We start from the raw sequence: 7,557 nt of genomic DNA, 5'->3' as shown, positions 1-7,557 counted from the left end.
TTTTGTGTCTCCATACAAAATTTAAGATTATTTTTTGTTCTAGTTCTGTAAAAAATGCCACTGGTAATTTGATAGGGATTGCATTGAATCTGTAGATTGCTTTGGGTAGTATAGTCATTTTCACAATATGGATTCTTCTAATCCAAGAACATGGTATATCTCTCCATCTGGTTGTGTCATCTTTGATTTCTTTCATCAGTGTCTTATAGTTTTCTGAGTACAGGTCTTTTACCTCCTTAGGTAGGTTTATTTCTAGGTATTTTATTCTTTGTGTTGCAATGGTGAATGGGATTGTTTCCTTAATTTCTCTTTCTGATCTTTCGTTGTTAGTGTATAGGAATGCAATAGATTTCTGTGCATTAATTTTGTATCCTGCAACTTTACCAAATTCATTGATTAGCTCTAGTAGTTTTCTGGTGGCATCTTGAGGATTTTCTATGCATAGTATCACGTCATCTGCAAACACTGACAGTTTTACTTCTTCTTTTCCAATTTGTATTACTTTTATTTCTTTTTCTTCTCTGATTGCCATGGCTAGGACTTCCAAAACCATGTTGAATAATAGTGGTGAGAGTCGATATTCTTCTCTTGTTCCTGATCTTAGAAGAAATGCTTTCAGTTTTTCACCATTGAGAATGATGTTTGCTGTGGGTTTGCTGTATATGGCCTTTATTATGTTGAGGGAGGTTCCCTCTATGCCGCCTTTCTGGAGAGTTTTTATTATAAATGGGTGTTGAATTTTGTCAAAGGCTTTTTCTGCATCTGTTGAGATGAGCATATGGTTTTTATTCTTCAATTTTGTTAATATGGTGTGTCACATTGATTGATTTGCATATATTGAAGAATCCTTGCATCCCTGGGATAAATCCCACTTGATGACGGTGTATGATCCTTTTAATGTGTTGTTGGATTCTGTTTGCTAGTATTTTGTTGAGGATTTTTGCATCTATGTTCATCAGTTATATTGGCCTGTAATTTTCTTTTTTTGTAGTATCTTTGTCTGGTTTTGGTATCAGGGTGATGACAGCCTCATAGAATGAGTTTGGGAGTGTCCCTTCCTCTGCAATTTTTTGGAAGAGTTTGAGAAGGATGGGTGTTGGCTCTCTTCTAAATGTTTGATAGAATTCATCTGTGAAGCCATCTGGTTCTGGACTTTTGTTTGTTGGAAGATTTTTAATCACAGTTTCAATTTCATTACTTGTGATTGGTCTGTTCATATTTTCCATTTCTTCCTGGTTCAGTCTTGGAAGGTTATGCCTTTCTAAGAATTTGTCCATTTCTTCCAGTGTGTCCATTTTATTGGCACAGAGTTGCTTGTAATAGTCTCTTATGATGCTTTGTATTTCTGGAGTGTCCATTGTAACTTCTCCTTTTTCATTTCTAATTTTATTGATTTGAGTCATCTCCCTCTTTTTCTTGATGAGTCTGGCTAAAGGTTTATCAATTTTGTTTATTTCTCAAAGAATCAACTTTTAGTTTTATCGATCTTTGCTATTGTTTTCTTTGTTTCTATTTCATTTATTTCTGCTCTGATCTTTATGATTTCTTTCCTTCTACTAACTTTGGGTTTTGTTTGTTCTTCTTTCTCTAGTTCCTTTAGGTGTAAGGTTAGATTGTTTACTTGAGATTTTTCTTGTTTCTTGAGGTAAGCTTGTATAGCTATAAACTTCCCTCTTAGAAGTGCTTTTGCTGCATCCAATAGGTTTTGGATCGTCGTGTTTTCATTGTAATTTGTCTCTAGATATTTTTTTGATTTCCTCTTTGATTTCTTCAGTGATCTCTTGGTTATTTAGTAACGTATTGTTTAGGCTCCATGTGTTTGTGTTTTTTACTTTTTTTCCCCCCTGTAATTGATATCTAATCTCATAGCACTGTGGTTGGAAAAGATGCTTGATATGATTTCAATTTTCTAAAATTTACTGAGGCTTGATTTGTGACCCAAAATGTGATCTATCCAGGAGAAAGTTCCATGTGCCCTTGAGAAGAAAGTGTAATCTGCTGTTTTTGGATGGAATGTCCTATAAATACCAATTAAATCTACCTGGTCTATTGTGTTATTTAAAGCTTGTCTTCCCTTATTAATTTTCTGTCTGGATGTTCTATCCATTGGTGTAAGTGAGGTGTTAAAGTCGCCCACTATTATTGTGTTCCTGTCGATTTCTTCTTTTATAGCTGTTAGCAGTTTCCTGATATATTGAGGTGCTGCTATGTTGGGTGCATATATATTTATAATTGTTATATCTTCTTCTTGGATTGATCCCTTGATCATTATGTAGTGTCTTTCCTTGTCTCTTGTAACATTCTTTATTTTAAAGTCTATTTTATCTGATGTGAGTATTGCTACTCCAGCTTTCTTTTGATTCCCATTTGCATGGAATATCTTTTTCCATCCCCACACTTTCAGTCTGTATGCGTCCTTAGGTCTGAAGTGGGTCTCTTTTAGACAGCATATATATGGGTCTTGTTTTTGTATCCATTCAGTGAGCCTGTGTCTTTTGGTTAGAGCATTTAATCCATTCACGTTTAAGGTAATTATCGATATGTATGTTCCTATTACCATTTTCTTAATTGTTATGAGTTTGTTTTTGTAGGTGCTTTTCTTCTCTTTTGTTTCCCACTTAGAGAAGTTCCTTTACCATTTGTTGTAGAGCTGGTTTGGTGGTGCTGAATTCTCTTAGTTTTTGCTTGTCTATGAAGCTTTTGATTTCCTCGTCGAATCTGAATGAGATCCTTGCCAGGTAGAGTAATCTTGGTTGTAAGTTCTTTACTTTCATCTCTTTAAATATATCATGCCACTCCCTTCTGGCTTGTCGAGTTTCTGCTGAGAAATCAGCTGTTAACCTTATGGGAGTTCCCTTGTATGTTATTTGTCATTTTTCCCTTGCTGCTTTCAATAATTTTTCTCTGTGTTTAATTTTTGTCAATTTGATTACTATGTGTCTCAGTGTGTTTCTCCTTGGGTTTATCCTGCCTGGGACTCTCTGCACTTCCTGCACTTGGGTGGCTATTTCCTTTCCCATGTTAGGGAAGTTTTTGACTATAATCTCTTCAAATACTTTTTCGGGTCCTTTCTGTCTCTCTCCTCCTTCTGGGACCCCTATAATACGAATGTTGTTGCATTTAATGTTGTCCCAGAGGTCTCTTAGGCTGTCTTCATTTCTTTTCATTCTTTTTTCTTTATTCTGTTCCATGGCTGTGAATTCCACCATTCTGTCTTCCAGGTCACTTATCCGTTCTTCTGCCTCAGTTATTCTGCTATCGATTCCTTCTAGTGTATTTTTCATTTCAGTTATTGTATTGTTCATCTCTGTTTGTTTGTTCTTTAATTCTTCTAGGTGTTTGTTCTTTAATTCTTCTAGGTCTTCATTAAACATTTCTTGCATCTTCTTGATCTTTGCCTCCATTCTTTTTCCGAGGTCCAGGATCATCTTCACCATCATTATTCTGAATTCTTTTCCTGGAAGATTGCCTATTGCCACTTCATTTATTTGTTTTTCTGGGGTTTTATCTTGTTCCTTCATCTGTTACAAAATCCTCTGCCTTTTCATTTTGTCTATCTTTCTGTGAATGTGATTTTCCTTCTACAGGCCACAGAATTGTAGTTCTTCTTGTTTCTGCTGTGTTCCCTCTTGACTCAGTTATACATATACATGTATCCACTTTTTTTTGGATTCTTTTCCCCATCCAGGGGAAAAGGTATATATAATTACAGGTAATTATAGAGTATTGGATAGAGTTCCCTGTATTGTACAGTAGGTCCTTATTAGTTATCTATTTTATATATAGTAGTGTGTATGTGTCAATCCCAATCTCCCAATTTATCCCTCCTCTCCTTTCCCCGTTGGTAACCATAGGTTTGTTTTCTACATCTGTGACTCTATTTCTGTTTTGTAAATAAGTTCATTTGTATCATTTTTTTTAGATTCCGCATATAGGTGATATCACATGGTATTTGCCTTTTTCTTATATATAAATTTATTTATTTATTTATTCATTGGCTCTGTTACGTCTTTGTTGCTGCACACAGGCTTTCTCTAGTTGCGGCGAGTGGGGGCTGCTCTTCTTTGCAGTGCGCTGGCTTCTCATTGCGATGGCCACTCGTTGCAGAGCACAGGCTCTAGGTGTGCGGGCTTCAGTAGCTGTGGCACACAGGCTCAGCAGTCGTGGCTTGCAGGCTCTAGAGCACAGGCTCAGTAGTTGTGGCGCATGGGTTTGGTTGTTGCTCCACAGCATGTGGGATCTTCCCAGGTCAGGGATCGAACCCCTGTCCGCTGCATTGGCAGGCGGACTCTTAACCACTGCGCCACCAGGGAAGCCCTAGGTATTTGTCTTTCTCTTTCTGGCTTATTAGTATGATAATCTCTAGGTCCATCCATGTCACTGCAAATAGCATTATTTTGTTCTGTTTTATGGCTGAGTAATAGTCCATTGTATATATATATACCACATCTTCTTTATCCACTCCTCTGTCTGGAGGTCCCTGTCTTAACCTGAGATTTCATGAGCTGAAGTGTACAACCTTAATGAAACAATCCACATGAGAACTACCTATTATCACCCGCCGAAAACTAACTTCTGTTGTTTTATAAAGAAAGGGGCAGAGAGGCTTACAGGGGCCTCTTGTTGGGAAGAGCAGGAACTAGTGTGTGTTTCACTTTTACTCCTTCCTCCAAAAAGGGGTGTTTCTTCTACGTTGGGAGTTAGTAACGTCACTGTACATAGGATCATTCCACATTTATTTGTGGTGGGCAGAATCATGCCCCCTCCCAATAATGTCCCACCCTAATACCCTGTGAGTATGTTAAGTTACAAAGCAAAGGGGGATTAAGGTTGCAGATGGAATAATGTTGCTAATCGGCTCCCCTTGTGATGGGGAGATTACCTGGGTGGGCCCAGTGTGATCACAAGGGTCCTTTCAATACAAGAGGGAGGCGGACAAGAATGAGTGTCAGGGGCTTCCCTGGTGGTGCAGTGGTTGAGAGTCCGCCTGCCGATGCAGGGGACACGGGTTTGTGCCCCGGTCCGGGAAGATCCCACATGCCGTGGAGTGGCTGGGCCCGTGAGCCATGGCCGCTGAGCCTGCACGTCCGGAGCCTGTTGCTCTGCAACGGGAGAGGCCACAACAGTGAGAGGCCCGCGTACCGCAAAAAAAAAAAAAAAAAAAAAAAGAATGAGTGTCAGAGAGATGGCAAGGTGAGAAGGACTTGGCCTGACATTGTTGGTTCTGAAGATGGATGGGGAGCACACACCAAGGACAGTGGGCAGCCTCTAGAAGCTGGGAGAGGCCAGAAAACAGATTCCCCCAGAGGCCCTGGAAAGGAATGCAGCCCTGCTGACACCTCGGTTTTATTTTATTTTTAAAACTTTTATTGGAGTATAGTTGCTTCACAATGTTGTGTTAGTTTCTACTGTACAACAAAATGAATCAGCTATCCATAGACATACATCCCCTCTCTTTTAGATTTCCTTCCCACGTAGGTCACCACATTGCATTAAGTAGAGTTCCCTGTGCTCTACAGTAGGTTCTCATGAGTTATCTATTTTATACATAGTATCAGTAGTGTATATATGGATTGACACCTTGCTTTTAATTCATGGAGAGCCTGTTAGACTTTGGACCTACAGAACTGTAAGATAGTAAGTGTGTCTTTTGTTAAGCGCCAAGTTTGTGGTCATTGGTTATAGTAGCGGTAGGATGCCCACACAGTATTGCTCTGCTGTCCGCGTGTGTCACTATTCTGTCTCCCACCCCACACCTCCACACGCTTCTCCTCACTGTAGCCACTTTGTAAATCGCTCTGTGCTAGTGGTTCTCAATGGGGGCAATTTCCGCCCCCCCCCAGGGGACATTTGGCAATGACTACAGATATTTTTGTCACACCTGGGAGTTGGGAGTTTGCTACTGGCATCTCAAGAGGGTAAAAGCCAGGGATGCTGCTAAACATCCTATAATGCACAGGACAACTCCCCCCCACCCGCCCACCGCCCCGCACTGCCCGCAACAAAGAATTATCCAGCCCCAAATGTCAATAGCACCACTCTGCGAAAACCCTGCTCATCACATACATCAGCTTATACATAGAACATATGGGGCTGGGGGCTAAGGGCCTACATTCAACCCCCACTCTTCCTCCCCTCCCCTTGCCTTTTTTTTTTCTTTTGCCTTGCTTTATTTATCCCATGCATTCTCAAAGGGCTAAGGTAGTATTGCCCCCAAGAGAGTGAAAATTGGTTCTTGAAGGGCAAAAAAAAAGAAAAACAGGCATTACGATACTTTGTGGCGCTCTGAAACTCAACCCCACCTGACAAAATCTTATTCTTTGGTACTTATTTCTCCCTTTACGAAGAATTTAAATGATGTTTAATTTTTTTCCCTTAGGTGAGTGATAATGAAAAAATACATTGAGAAATACTGCCTTACACTTAAGTGTGTCATCAGTCCTTTCCAGTGATGGTCTTTTCTTCTGATCTGTTTTGGTTAGGTTTACAGGAAACTTACCCCTAAGCTATTAGAGCAGTCGTGTAGCAGAGAACATTCACGAATAAACATTTTTGCAAGCTAGTAAATTTTTTTAAATGTGCATGCTTATGAATTTTTTTAAATGTACATAAAGCTGTACAAACTTACTGTTCAACTGTTAACATCTCATTGAAGATGTTTTATCCTGTTTTTTACCTCTCCTACTAGGACAAGTCATTAATTTGAAGAAGGAAAACCTAGTAGAATGCCACAGTAATGAATACAGAACCACAAATACTAGAAATTCTAAAATAGAATATTTTCAGTTTCACACCACATAATGCTTTTGTTTTCTGTTAAGCAGTACTCCAAAATTTACCTATAATAAATGTTAACAATGCTTAAGAGAGATTTCTTTTTCTTTCTTCTTTCAGTGACATCAATGGTTTAATGGATGGGGGTTAAGAGAGGTTTCTAAAGTTAGCTCCAGAAATGGCAAAATATGGACTGCCTGCTGGTCCAGTGGGTAAGACTCAGCACTTCCAATGCACAAGGCGCGGGCTCAATACCTGGTTGGGGAACTAAGATCCCGCATGTCACACAGCATGGCCAAAAAAAAAAAAAAAAAAAAAAAAAGGCAAAGTATTGACCTGGACTTTATATTAGCCCAAAAGAAATGGGGAAGGCTTTGTATTTGTGTGTGTATAATAGGGGAGAACAAATCTGACTCCATATTGGATCCATTTCTTTTACATTAACCTTTGTATTCTATTGCTTTTGCTACAAGTTAATCACTAAAGGGATGTTGCCTTTAAGCTTAAATTCTACATTTAGGCCCATCTCTGGGAACCCTGCTCCCCAGATAAAGAGCGTTAAGCTAAAATACCTCTGTTTAGCTCCCAGGAAACATCCTGACCAGGCCCACCTGTGAATGATGGCAGGAAGGGAGAAATTAACACACCCCCTCTGGAGGTTGACTGGAACCAGGAAATGTTTGACTTTACTCCCTCCTTTTTTAGTATAAAAGAAGCCTGAATCCTAACTCGGGCAAGATGGTTCTTTGGGACACTAGTCCACCACCCTCTAGGTCTGCTGCC

The sequence above is a fragment of the Phocoena sinus genome, chromosome 4 (genome assembly GCF_008692025.1).
Source record: "Phocoena sinus isolate mPhoSin1 chromosome 4, mPhoSin1.pri, whole genome shotgun sequence".
NCBI lineage: Eukaryota > Metazoa > Chordata > Mammalia > Artiodactyla > Phocoenidae > Phocoena > Phocoena sinus.
The sequence above is the reverse complement of the archived record's forward strand: the minus strand, read 5'-3'. Positions refer to the sequence as shown.